The sequence below is a fragment of the Anarhichas minor genome, unplaced genomic scaffold (assembly GCF_050575085.1).
Source record: "Anarhichas minor isolate MPS153535 unplaced genomic scaffold, ASM5057508v1 ptg000136l, whole genome shotgun sequence".
Lineage (NCBI taxonomy): Eukaryota > Metazoa > Chordata > Actinopteri > Perciformes > Anarhichadidae > Anarhichas > Anarhichas minor.
This window is the reverse complement of record NW_027466582.1, coordinates 14,319,239-14,331,890: the sequence shown is the minus strand read 5'-3', so window position 1 is coordinate 14,331,890 and position 12,652 is coordinate 14,319,239. Positions and strand designations below refer to the sequence as shown.

Genomic DNA, 12,652 nt, shown 5'->3' with positions numbered 1-12,652 from the left:
TGATGAATTAGTAATCGCCTAATTATTTTTATGGCGGCTGACGAATCTTTTCTCTAAACAAAGGCTATGGTTACACTTGTCAACGGGACGTCTGTCATTCCATCACGCACAGGACGCATTAACTGGGATCTTGCCGGCACTGGGATCCGATCAGCCAGCCCACATCCCGAGGCGGCTCGCATTGTGTTCGTTACTGCTGGTGAAAACCCAACATTTCACTTTTTTTGCTGCTTCAGAATAAAAGCTTTTGAATAACTAAATAATGTGGGGGGCTTTTATTGTGAAGAATTTATAGGAAAATGTGTTTATCTGGGATATAGCGGCGCTTTGTTAGCGGCTATTCTTCGATAAAACAAGTCTGCAGGGAGGAAGAGCAAGCAGCAGAAAATAACGGGGGACTTTCACAGAGAAGAATTTATAGGAAATAACATGCGTTTATCCGCCGTTATACAGCCGCTCGTTTGACCACAAAATATATCCAATTACCAGCCGATCAGGCAGGACGCATCAAAGTGTCAAGCGTAGACACGCATATAAGGACACAGCTGAATTCTGATCTGGCGCTTTGATAACAAAAGATAAGTCATAATCATCTCTTTAATGGGCAACCTCTCACTCTGACAAGGCCTATAAAAGTAGATTTTCATACTGTGACATTAAAAGGAGGTGGACAATGTTAGAAACATTACGGAATGCGATGGAAACTGGGCATGAGTAATGCACGCATACTCTGATTTGTAAACACTGGTGTTGTCCTTCTCCAATGAAAACCCTGTCATGTTCCAGCCCATTGTTTCCCACCATCTGTGTACACCCAGATCCAGGATGTTTACCAAAGAGTAAGAGATTACCTTGGACTGCATACAACTCCACACACTCACACACACACACACACACACACACACACTACGCCAGACTCCTTTGTGTATAGAACGTATAGCCAGTGGACTGCTGCCCATAGTCACTTTGCTCATCTGTGATGCAATGGGAGCAGAAATGTGAGATGTCGTATAAAATATGAGGAAAATGAGCCTTCGTAAATAATGCAGTACGTATAACCTAAATGTAAAAGTATTTACATTGCTCCATAAAAGGGGAAGTGTCCTTTGTCTGCCTTCTGGGAAGAAAAGAAAATGTACCCTCTAGATCCTATCAATAGGAACAAAATACACCCATAAATATAATCAGTAAAATTATGAATATGACCGTATGAAGTCATTTGTTTAGACAGGCATGTCTGCCTTCCTCTGTGTGTGTGTGTGTGTGTCATTGCTAATTTTTCACGGAGCATTTTCAATCTCAAACATGTTCTCTGCCAGACTGATAATTCACACATGAATATTCATAATTTATTGAACTCTTCTGGTCCCTGTGTGATTTAAAGTGCGAGTGTCCTCACTTCAACTCGTGAGACGCTACTGGAGGCTGAGTCACACATGCTGGGATGTTCAGAGCCATGCGGCCAGTGTTGGGAGCCTCAAGTCTCAGAGTGCACAGCAGCACAGGGGGATAAAGCAAAGAGGCCAGTGAGAGAGTTATTATCTCTCTTAACTATCAATTTGATCCTGGACTAACTGGCCCTCTCCAAAATTAAATTGATATACCATTAAGACCGTTTCAAATGCAGCCAGTTATGCACTCTGTTTTAAGTACGGAATAAAACAAATAAACCTTCTAACCCACGGTCTGTCTTTTCATGACTATTGATAGTGTCCAAAGTTTTATAATATATCTTTTTATGTAGATCTTAACACAACTACAGTTTGCTCTGCAAATCACATACAGGGACAAAAAAAATGGCTGCAGAACAGTAAAACACAAAATGTCAATAAAACGAGTCCCTTCAAATGCAAAACTCACGCTGCATTTACACCATACACTCCTACAAGCTGCATTTCAGATAAGTCATCATGGAAATATTTCCAAAGACTGAGGGCAAAACAAATTATTATTTCAAAATAAGTTTATAATACAATATGGAAAAGAGCAGAGGTGTGGTTACTTTCTACCACTTTAAACAGGGAAGATATTAAATTATAGTGATGGATTACAGTCTAGTCTTAACAATTAAAAAAATCAAAAGAATCGAGAATAATAGCAAATATTTGCTGGTTGAAGCCTCTCAAATGTGAAGATTTGCGGCGGTTTTCTATGTTATAAATATGTAAATTAAATATTTTGGGGGGTTTTTGATGAGTGATCTTAAAAAAACAATACATAAGATTATGTTAACGACTATTTTTCACCTTCACATTATTTGTAGACGAGACGCCTAATCGAAGCAGACGGAATAACAGATCAGAACGATCGTTAGTTGCCGCCCCATTAGCAACATTACAGGACACGCCTGGATCACGTCCAGGCACACACGGTGCACACGTGTGCACATTAACCAGCTCCTTCTGTCTCGCTTCACTTCTCTGAATACTAAATATTGACCTCTGTTCACTCCCAAGACAAGCATGGCCTTAAGCCTTAGCGAGAGGCGCAGCACACACACACTAAAACAATAACAAATGTATTGCCAGCCGATGAAGTAAATAACATGATAATAGTATTCGAGGAATATTCAGTGAAAAGGACAACCTCCCGAAAATACTCGCTCGGCTGTGCGAGGCATCAGTGTTCACCCGTGGCTTCAGAGTGAGACGTACGGCAGTCGTACTTACTTGATCTAGGGCTCCAGTGGGTGAGTCATGTGGTTGGCCTTGTCCAGGGCTCAGAGCAAAGATAAAGGGAGGAAGGGGGGGTGGGGGGAGATCTCAGCGGTGGGCAAACAGCTTGGACTGGAGATGATGGAGCAGAGGTGGTGGTGGTGGTGGTGGTGGTGGGCTTATGGCTCCGAGGTCGCTCCATCACATGGCAACATCTCAGGTGCGGGGAGAAGAAGCCTACTGGCCTCCGGCTAGGAGAGGAGAACGGAGAAGAGGGAACAATGTAAGTATGCGATGCAGCAGATTTTTCTTTCGTCGTGAAAGTGGATCATCGCAACAATCGGTTGCCCAGTGCATTCTTCGGTTGTTGCAGATTTTTATACTTTTTGCGCAAAACGGAACACCACGGGCCCTTCGTCCTCCAGTCATGTAGCATTTCTAAAAGATAAACTGTCTTTCTACTGCACACAGACGACCACGATTTATGAACAGACCATGTTTCCAGAGGTGAAACACTTAACTTTAAGTGGTGCTGTACTTCCAGTCGTCAAAGTTCCCTGTAAAAGTTATCGTAAAAAATCTGTCCCTAATCACCGTCTTTATAAATATGAAAAGAAAATCGGACAGACCAGAAGATGGAGTGTTATGGAGGAGATGTCTAAATCCTAACTTGCTCATAGTGCCGGCTCACCTGAAGCACAGTTTTTGTTGTACACCCTCAAACAAGTGATATGGCCAAAACAATAAAATCCCTTGCATGGAGTCAGTTTAAACATTTTTTTTTCCTGCATAATGCAGTAAGACTAAAACATTTTTAGGGAGTGCAATAATGAAGATCTGCACCCCCTGTCATCTTTACAAATATCCCAAAATATATGCATGTTATCCCACACAGCTTTAGACTGTCAGTGCTGGAAGTTTCAACTAACAAGGGCTCGCAGACGTCCACTTTGATAATCAGTTTCAGTACACACACACACAAGAGTAGAAAAGTCTGCACACCGATTCATCTGCTCCGGATGTTTCCCGACGAGACATCGGCCTGACATCCGCAGACAGCTGGTTAGTTATCCACCCAGCAGGTAGGGACAGACTGAACACAGCCAGATCTACACACCGTTACGTGGCTTCACCTCTCATAATCATAACGCCTCGTCAACAAACACAACCCGACAACACACACATCAGAGTCTTTTCTAAAGTCTGTCCCTCTCACAGATTGAAATCGGCCAAGCTAACCACCTGGAGTTGGACGACACCCAAGACACAACATGCCGGTAAACTGTCTCAGATCTTTATGCGGAAGTGTTATAAATAGTAAGGTGTTTGGGAAGTAGTGAGCCTAAAACTGGAAGAATGAGACTCGGATTTCACCGAGAGTTTGTAAACAAGTGTTTTGATATCGTTTTGCTTTTGTTAAAGGCGCAAGTCTTGGTTCACGAAGAGGCATGCGGAGAAATACAGAGTTTCCTTCAAGCATTCAAGGTAACACAGGGTGAGTAATTGATATACTATTTGAATAAATCCAAAATAGCAGATAAAACACGATAAGGACGGCATGCAACGCTGAAATTTTATTGGCGCGAGTGACAAAATTAGCAGGCCATCCCTTCACAGGTATCAGATAAGGATGACGGAGATGGGACTCACTCCAGATGTGGAGTGTGCACCCTGCCAACATTTTTACTCTAGATAAACATCTGTAAAAACAATGGGTATCAAACTTCACCTCCGCCTCCTCTTCACCTTGAGCACGGCTCAAGCAAACCTGTTTGAAGGCAACAGGTCTTTGTGATATTAACATGTTCAAAGGATTAAGAGGATCTTATTAGATTTGCTGCTAGATGACGCAAAGACGCGTGCACGTGGTCCTCAGGTGTGATCGAGGAGAAGGTGGTGCATTTTGAACAGGTCATAGAACACCTGCCCCCATGCATGTGCTTAAAAAACAACTGACAAACCAGTTCCTTTGATGATGCAAAGTATTCAACCATACAATTATGTCAAAAGACGGAACAGCCCACGCTTCACACAGTCCTCGATACCTTTGACTCTCAGACTAGGCTCCGGCGGTCCTTCACCGGGTTTCGGTCTCGGCAGCCCGGATGACACCGGCTTGTTTTGGAACAGCGCGGCGGTCTTTATGCCTCATCTATCAATGCTTGTAAATTAGTACAAGGACTACGTGGAAAAGGTCAGCCGGCTTACACAAGCACACGTTATAAGCCAGAAGAAGGTCAAAGAGACAGTCCAAATATCGGAGGCCTGCTCTTTAACTACCTAATAACTATCTAATAGCAGTCATTGCATCATATGTTTAAGCCCTCCCAACATATTTGTGGTCTCGCACCTTATTATGCAACAGTGAAACAACGGCAACATACACACCTTTAAGAAAACCTGATTGATCAATTGTTGCCCACTGCATTTTATAAACTTGCCGACATCGACCGACAGCTAGCGTGTTAAAGAGCTGCAGAAGCACAGCAGTGAGGCTGAACTGATCTGTGTGGAAGAACTGTCTCGAGGAGAACCGTTGCATTTGGTTTGCCGATCGTCTTTGGCGTTGGTAAAGACTTCTAGTTGAACTGGGAGGGACAGAGTTGTCCTTAACTCAGTCAACCACAACGCCCACAGATGTCTGTGATGTCCTCAGGTCGACGTCTATTGACGGTTTTGTCAATTCTGTGTGAAATCCAAAACTTGGTATCTTTTCTTAATGATCTTACACAGTGGCTGTGTCAACTGAAAATTGGTTGCAAAATACACGTTAATCTGCGTCCAGCTTCTTGAAATGCTGCTCCACCTAAGGCCACATTCTTTGAACGTGACAGCTTGAACCATGTCGTGGATAATCACGGCTAATCGCTGGTTGTATAGCACAACAACTACAGTCCAATGCGTAGGCGGTTTCAGGAAGTTCGATTGACCCGGCCTTATCTTTTAACATTTGTTTGTTTAAACATGGCACTTGACACTGGATGTTAAGCAAACATTTTCAAAAAAACAAGAGCACAAACACAAACACGCTCAGCGCTGTCCCTCTGAAAAACAAAAACACAGTCCTCCGTCTATGAGGGAAGCATTTTAAGGACATCAACTTCACTTGTTTTTTTTGCCTTAGCTGGTGGGGTCATCCAACAGGTTTAAAAAAAGGTAAAACTCCTGTGGGAGTGGGAGGCAGTACCTTTGGTACACTCCTGCCTCATCAGTTACTAATAGGAAACGCTCACACACAGACATTCATTTTAGACTAGTGCAGGTTTTAATTATATTGGTTTAGAAGGTTAATGAAATTGTGTTGTTAAAATGTACTAATGGCTTGTAGCGATTAGTCGATTGACAGAAAATGAATCTGCAACTATTTCGATCATTAATTCATAATTTCAGTCATTTTTCAAGCGGAAATGTCAAACATTTTGCAGGTTTTAGCTTCTACAACATGAGGATTTTATGCTTTTCTGTTTCATTTTGTTTGCAATAAAATATTGAACAAACACAACGAATGTTACATCGTCTTTATCTTAACTCCAGATGTTCTCGACCTCATAACTCCTCCCCCCTGCATGCCTGACAACAGAATGACAGAGAGCTGACACTGTTGACGTATAAGAAGTCTGTTTCACCCCCATCAAACGATCTAAACACAGTACGGCAGGCTAACAGACGGCCAATAGTGTAATTCACCATGCAGATAATAAAGACTGGATGCTCCCATATGGTTAAAATGTTAAAATGCTCCCATCATTAAATAAAAAATGCAATGGCATCATGTCTTTAGGCTCTTAAAATCAAGATCAAAGGAGAAATTAAAGAATATGGTGGGAGGAAATGGAGGAATTACTCACCAACGGCCGGTTTAAGAGTAATCAGACCTTTGCACAACGGGCAAACACGGCATCTCTCCTCGTCCTTATTTGACAAAGTAAAGTGCTTTCCTGCGTGCAGTCAGTGACATGATTCCCTTTGTGTTTGACACCGCGGTGATCATTAGCGTGGTCACCAAACCAGTTTTTCCACAACACGTATTTACTCGTCAGGTGCAGCCAAAAAAAAGTTATGCCGCTGGTGGGCTGGTGAAAAGCGCGCCTCAGTGACCTGTATTACAGCCGGATGGGACGGGGGGGAAGGAGCTCCAGAGGGTGGGACGGAGGAACAAGCAAAGCTGGATGGATATTTCTTTGCATGTCATCAGAGGAAAGTTGAGCTAAACTAGGCTACTCACTACAGCCTATATAGAAATACGTAAGTACTACCCCCACAATATTTAAATACACTTTTACACGTTTACATGTCTATTTTAAAACACGTAACATGCTTCAGCTCTTATTAAGCAGGAAAACTTATTATACAGTTAATAAATATCCACAGCCAGAGGGATTATAGGAGGAGAGGTGACTGAAATTATTACTGTCTCACTGAGCTTTCTGTTGTTATTATTGCTTTTGCTGCTTTGTCTGTCAAAGGACTTTGTAAACTCTGGTTTTAAAGGTGCTATTAAATAAAGCTATTATTATTACTATCATCAGCAAATAAGTTAAACCTCAACCTTAAGGAAAAGAGTATCAGTCTACAGCCGGTTGAGCGGTGCAAGGAGGAACTGTATCTTAGTTTGGTTGTGTTAGCAGGCTAACATTAGCTAATTGGTCGGGCTGTCACAATACCGTCGTTGGGCCATATATTGTCCCAGAGATAAACAATGTTTTTGTCATTTTAACACCATCTATACCACTAATATGATAATTTAATAGCAAAATAATGCAAGTATAGCCTCAGCAATTGGAATAGGAATGTCACCATTACTAAAACTCTAATTAAACAAAATAAAGCCACACAACCAAAATAATAATTAACTCTTGGGCTCTGTAAACAAAAATGCACAATGTCTGCACAATGCCCAAAACGTATTATGGAGGTGAAAACACTGCTGTATTCTGACATCATTTTGGCTAATATTTTCTCAGGTAAACAAGCAGGCATGTGAACAACAACAGGCAATATCAAGGAAAGCAATTATGATCGAGGTCACGTAAGAATCAAAGAAACCGGCCTACTAATTGGTGCTAAACTCCACGGACAGCTAAGACGTTTGGGGAAGTATGTGGTCATAAACCAAAGTATTGGACAAGTAACCCGGTGATTGCACTAGAGGAAAGGTTGTGGAATCACCAACGTTATTACAGTTCATATTATGGGAAACATGACTGGCTGACCTTAACCGGTCATACAATTACGTATCTTCAAATTAGCATATGCCCGACAAAATCCCGTATTGGTCGGGCTCTATTAAAAAGCATCTTTATTGTCCCTAAACTGACCACATGAGCTCAGGCAGACCTCTCCTCTATGCTTCAGTGTCAGCAATGCAAACTAGATTCCTCACAATAACAATCATAACCAATAATTGTGACTGCAAAGCTCTTCCTGTAAAGCAGGTTTGCAGTATACCGACATCAGACTGAGTCACAAACAACATTTAAATAGCCCTCGCTATTGTTGCCAGCTACCCCCATTTTCCAGCAGCTCTTTGTACTTTTGTGGTTTTTCTAATCACGGTTAAGCTGGGAAAACCCTTGCATATTAGTGCTGGGCGGTATACCGATTTTAATTTCCTGTATATTAATTTTTGACACACCGTCATACCGGTGCACAGCCGAAACAACTGCTGTAACTCTTCAACAGGCAGCAAAATATATTGTTCGCCGCTAAGAGCTCTACAGTTGGAGCTAGTTATATTATGTGTATTGAGAGGGACCCCTAGTCATGGTTATAACTTTTTAACAACAATTAATAACCCACAACTAACGCTCTTTAACAGGGCAAAACACCACGACACAACAGTTTGTGACACTAATTGTACATTTATAAAATTTCACCGCCGAACTGCATGCTGGGTACAGCTCGCTAGCTAGCACAACAGTCTGCTAACAGCTTGGAGAGGCTCCGTCGCTACATTAACGTTACATTAACGAACAGAAAGGAGCGATGCAGGATGAACAAAGACAGACCGGAGGATGCACCGATAGAGTCTGTGCCCAAGAGAGGAGCTGGGTCTGCTGTTTGGAAGTGTTTTGGTTTTTAAAAAATCGGACGATTTGCGAGTTTGGAGCCACTGTTGTTGCCGCTGGTGGTAGCAGAAAACGTGAGTTATTTTCATGTGTAATAGATGCAATCTGAAATTTACACCTTGAAAACTGCAAACCTATCTACGTCATGTTTTTTATGTTTGTTAAATTCTCAGTAGCGATAACTAAATGATATGCTCATTATACATATTACAAACAAAAACACTAAAAACTCTAAAAAAATTATTTAAATTAATCATTTTCTTTTTTTGGTATTTTGGTTAGACACATGCAACGCTGATTACAGTAATATTTGTGGTATTTGTTATAAATGTACGTTGGTACATAGAGGGTGATAAGAAGCTGTACATGGAGGGACTTAGGACCCAGGGGAATATAGGTGAAGGAAACAAGAAGAGAGGAAGACACGCCACACAAACAGCTGTTCACCGCTCGCTGCAGCCAGTTGGCGTTAATGCGTGAAAAAAAAAAAATACCGTGATATACCGTGAAACCGCCAGAATCTTACAAAATACTGTGGATACACATTTTTGGTCATACCGCCCAGCACTACTGCATATACACCGGTGTTTATGAAAATGGAGCTTTGGCTGCGTACAATAACTGGCACGAGGATGCGGTGTCTGCAACACCATGAGTGGGTGGAGAGGTATCATGGACTGCAACAGCATCTACTAAAAACAGATGCAAACAGCCAGAATGCTTGTGTGAAAACACCTGCGGCATGCAAAATGGCTGCGCGCCTTCAGCCAGCATTTGAATACCCAGATCACAAACGGTAGTTATTTGCGCCGCATTACACTACACACAAAACCACTTCCTTTCCTCTTAGTGCTTCCATCCATCAATAGCCGCAGTCTAGACGTCACGATGCAATTACTCTTCCTGTAGCTTGCACGCACCCAACACTTGCAATGTAGATACCAAGGCCGCTGAGCCCTGTTAACCTTACGACTGCTCACCAAACCTTTGCTCAGCGCTCCATAAGAGTAGTTGACATTGTGGATTCACATTCGAAGTTTTCATAAGGTTTCTGATTGAAGCTTTAAATGCCTTATGTCATATTTAATGACGTCCTCCCCCTAAAACAAATGGGGGAAATACGATGTCGTGTTATTGTGTTGATCTAATGTTACGGTGCCGTGTTAGATTGCTGCTCGACCACTCCGTTAATGCTGGTGCCGGCCTCGCTGTGGCCTACGGAAGAACGTTTTTCGACCGCAGTGAAGATGTTGCTTTTGAACGACTAAACGCCGACAGATATGGAGCGAAGCAGAATATTTTGTTCGATAAAAACATGTTGTGAATTTTGGACTTTTGGACGGAGACAGAGACAAGGAGGCGCCTCGCTCGCTGTGAGTGTGAGAGACAGTTTTTGTAAGTAACCAATAATACGTCAACGTTATAAACTAAACCTCAAACTATTCGGTACAGGCCTAGTTATGGATGTGATTTGGACTGTGATATTGAAGATAAGATCATAATAATTAATATTGTCACACCAAGCATAGACAGACTGACTAAAAGGTAGCCTTTGTTTGAATAGAGGATACAATAATAATACATTTATGTATTTTTAAATGCTTAGATATTTTAAATAAAATGTTCACACTGTTTTATTAATTTTGTTTATTCACATAACTTTCACTGTATTGCTTGCAAAAAGCTTAACAGTTCTACTAACTTAAAGCTCTCTCAGACGCTGACCCACGCTGCCTGCTCCTCAATACTGTGAGCAGGACTCTAGTCAGACTCTTCTCACAGTCAACAGCCACTAGTTAATGCATAAAGTTGTATTTCCAATTTACCTGTTAACAGTATTTCCACCATGGGTAGATGAGCCAATTGTGATGCAAAAATCGACCAAGTTCAGGCAACTTCAAAAGAAACCCCTGAATACACACGAGTCTACCAAGACTCTCTGAAGCGGCACAATGTGGAAAACATACAAAGAACATGTTATCAATGTGTAACGGTGAGCTGTATCTGCTCATATTAACTGCAGATAAGTAGTACCTGTATTTGAGTACCTTTCAGGCTAAATGGGGAAATAAGAATGTAGTATTATCAATCATGTTTGGATTTATTATGGTAGCACATGTACAGCGCTCTTCACCGTAGCATGACTCGTGACTAAAAAAAATCCTACATCTAAATGTTGAATTTTAAATCAATTCCCACTGTAGTGAAAATAAGGACACCAAGGCAATAACTTAAAGACTGTAGCCGTTTCCAAGCATTGATTGATGGAGAAAAGACCATTTGTAATAAGACGGGTCACTCAATTTGGGAGATCATCAAAGTGGCTGGCACCAAAATACAGTACGACGAGATAAATCATTTTCTTCCTGTGGTATTGGATGTTATTTGTCTTTGCTTAGGATCTCACCATCTAAAATGTATCCCTGGCTTCATCTCCTTCACCTGAATCGCAATCTCAACAAACATGCTGGCATTTGAACCCAATGTCGTACGCAAAAGCCTTTGAGGGCAAGCCAAATTTAATTTTAAATTAAGAAAACTGGAGGCCTAGGGCCCTTCATCTACTTTAGGGATTCAGTAATAAAAAGCTATACCACCAAGAACAACAACAAAAAGTGAGTGGGATGCCAAGTTCAAGCATTCTCAAGAGCAGAAATAACAAATGTGCAAGACAACTTTTAAGTGCTGCTGTTTGCAATTTGCACTGCAACATCCGAGTGGAACTTTGGAAGCATCTCAACGCCCACCCGTTTAAAAAGCCGGGCACATAAATGCCTTTAAGCTCCACTTCACAAAAGGTGTTCACACCACCATATGTTCACACTGTTCACTTCCCATCGAAGGTGAGATACCCACAACTGTTAAAACTTCCACCAATTCACTTGACAGCGTCCCCCGGGTACATCAGCAACAATGTAGCTATTAAAATAAAATCATTTCCCAGTGTTATAATTCAGGCAAACGCCTATCAAATCCACACAGGAAAGACAAAACTATTGTTTCACTCTTCTTATTGTGACTCAACGTTGTTCAGAAAACGAGGGGCTTGACTGTTAACTCGATCACAACGCCACAACAACCATTTTCCTTGCTCTGTTTTCTCGCTTGCCCTATCAATGTCCTCCTGTATGTGGTCTTTCTGTTTCTCTCATTCTTCAGCCTTTCTCCTTCCCTCCATTTCCTCCCAACCCTCACAAATTCACACAGTCTGCTGCACAAGCCTTTTTTTTCTTCTCTCTTCTTTCTTCTCTCCAGGCGATAATGTAGGCCATCGCTCTGACAGCGGGGAAGTGCAGCGAGGAGTCGGAGAAGCGCCGCTCTTCTCTTCCTTTCGCCGCATTCTGCTCGCTTACAGCGGCTGAAGACGGTGCGCATGTCTACGTGTGCGAGTGTGTTGCCGCCTCACATTGACTCAAGAGTGCCGGAGTCGAGGGACGAACCACAACATGCAGTTGTGCCGGTGCTGCACCAAGAGCCGATGCGTTTCAGCTTTGCAGAAACGAGAGCTCCTAGATCAGGGTGCCGCCATCAACAGCCAACAATATTTATCCTGAATAGTTTGATCGGCTGATGCATTGATAATTTATAGAAAACATTGGATAATTGAGTCGTGGAAAATGAGAACCGTGCGAGTTTTCCCTTTTGTATCAAGCACTCATAAAAGTTGGAGCACGACCTGTGCGGGTTAACCTGCCGACATCACACATCCTGTGACGGGACTACTGCCGGTTCTGAAGCCGTGGAGCTCTGCAGCGATAGTTTTGGCGCCTGTATGATCTTTTTTTTTCTTTTTCTGCATGCTGCAAGCGAAACACACCGATTGTCTATTAATAACGATACAATGGATACAAGCAGAATCGCTTGTTGACCAGTGCTGAGAAATGGCATCAAACGGACCCCGTGAACGGTGATCGGATTGGCCCGTACTGC

At 42.2% G+C, this 12,652-nt stretch overlaps 1 protein-coding gene across 3 annotated transcripts in view; it reads right to left on the bottom strand.

Annotated features, from left to right (window-relative positions):
• The window catches only part of ncoa1 (nuclear receptor coactivator 1), a 41,771-nt gene that overhangs the window by 23,742 nt on the left and 5,377 nt on the right, over positions 1 to 12,652 (bottom strand). For all 3 annotated transcript variants that reach the window (XM_076083914.1, XM_076083912.1, XM_076083915.1), the window contains exon 2: positions 2,670 to 2,905. The gene's annotated coding sequence lies outside the window, so the exon portion shown is untranslated. The remainder of the gene's footprint in view (positions 1 to 2,669; positions 2,906 to 12,652) is intronic.